Source organism: Cyprinodon variegatus, unplaced genomic scaffold (assembly GCF_000732505.1).
Source record: "Cyprinodon variegatus isolate N-32 unplaced genomic scaffold, C_variegatus-1.0 Scaffold1006, whole genome shotgun sequence".
NCBI lineage: Eukaryota > Metazoa > Chordata > Actinopteri > Cyprinodontiformes > Cyprinodontidae > Cyprinodon > Cyprinodon variegatus.
In genome coordinates, this window is record NW_015151459.1 from 225,485 (window position 1) to 226,725 (window position 1,241).

Here is a 1,241-nt window from a genome sequence, read left to right on the forward strand (position 1 = left end):
AGTGTTTTCCTCAAAGCGTTGGTCATTTTAGTTAAATAGTTCCATCAGGCCTGCTTACTTGTTGTTGTTTTTTGTGTTAATAATTATTTCTGATATACCAGAACATAATTGAAGGGGTTAAATAACCAAATACTGTATAGTTTTTACAATGTCACATTTTTTTAGTTGTTTTTTATTGTGAAAAGTGTATAAAGTATAAAAAAACAAATAAACAACTCTTTGATTCAAATTAGGGTTGCTTCAGCATTCCCAATGGCTAAAAACGCCTATGCTAACTGAGTCTAATGCACTTAAAAGAAAAGAAAATCAAACCTTATGATTTTACTTACTGATAAATATATGATGCTTTTGAAAATAACAATAGGCTAAAAATACTAAACTGATATTCCCACGAAAAACTGTTGAACAAGGTCATAGGAGCAGAGGCGTAGCCATAACATTTTTATAAGGGTGGCCAGGCAATATCCACTTTACGCTGAGGGGTGGCCGAAAGCGAATCGGCACCAGAATCTCAGGGTCAATCCATGATGATCCAACAGGAAAATGAACAACCACAACATCCATATTTTCTAAATAAAGACAAACTATACTTTCCTACAGTCTTTGCTAACAAATAGATGCATATATTTAAACATCCATCTAGATAAAAGTTCTTGTGGATAAGGTTCTTTCAGGTTTGAGTTCTAGGGTGAACATCTTTTCCATTGTCATTACTTACCTGCTTTTATCAATCATCATTCTGCATAAAATTGATATTTACCAGTACTAATATCTACAAAAATTCTTTATTTACAAAGTTTGTATTAGAATAGTTATCTATTATCTAACTGAAGACTGACTTGCATTTTCTCTTTACCCCATATAACAAAAAATCTAGTTCTGAAAAGAGCATGAATTTTGTACTTATCTTTAATGTTAGGATATTGATGTGCATGATTAACCAGACTGTTTTTGTGGTCAAGTAATTATTAATCTATGAAAAATTAAAATGTTTTGAATATTGATAGTATTACTGTAGTACTAGGGTGTAACTTTGTGATAAAAGTTGGTGGGGACATTCTAAGGGTGGTGGCTGATGGACCTACAGCTACTCAGCCCAAACGCTTTCAGTAGGGTTTATATTTTCCAAAAATGAGCTCAAACATATATTTATTGAATTCTTTCCTATTGTTGAGAACACAAGAGTCCCACAATTCATTTGTGGTATTTATAGTTCTAGACAGATGCCTGCCTTTAGTGCA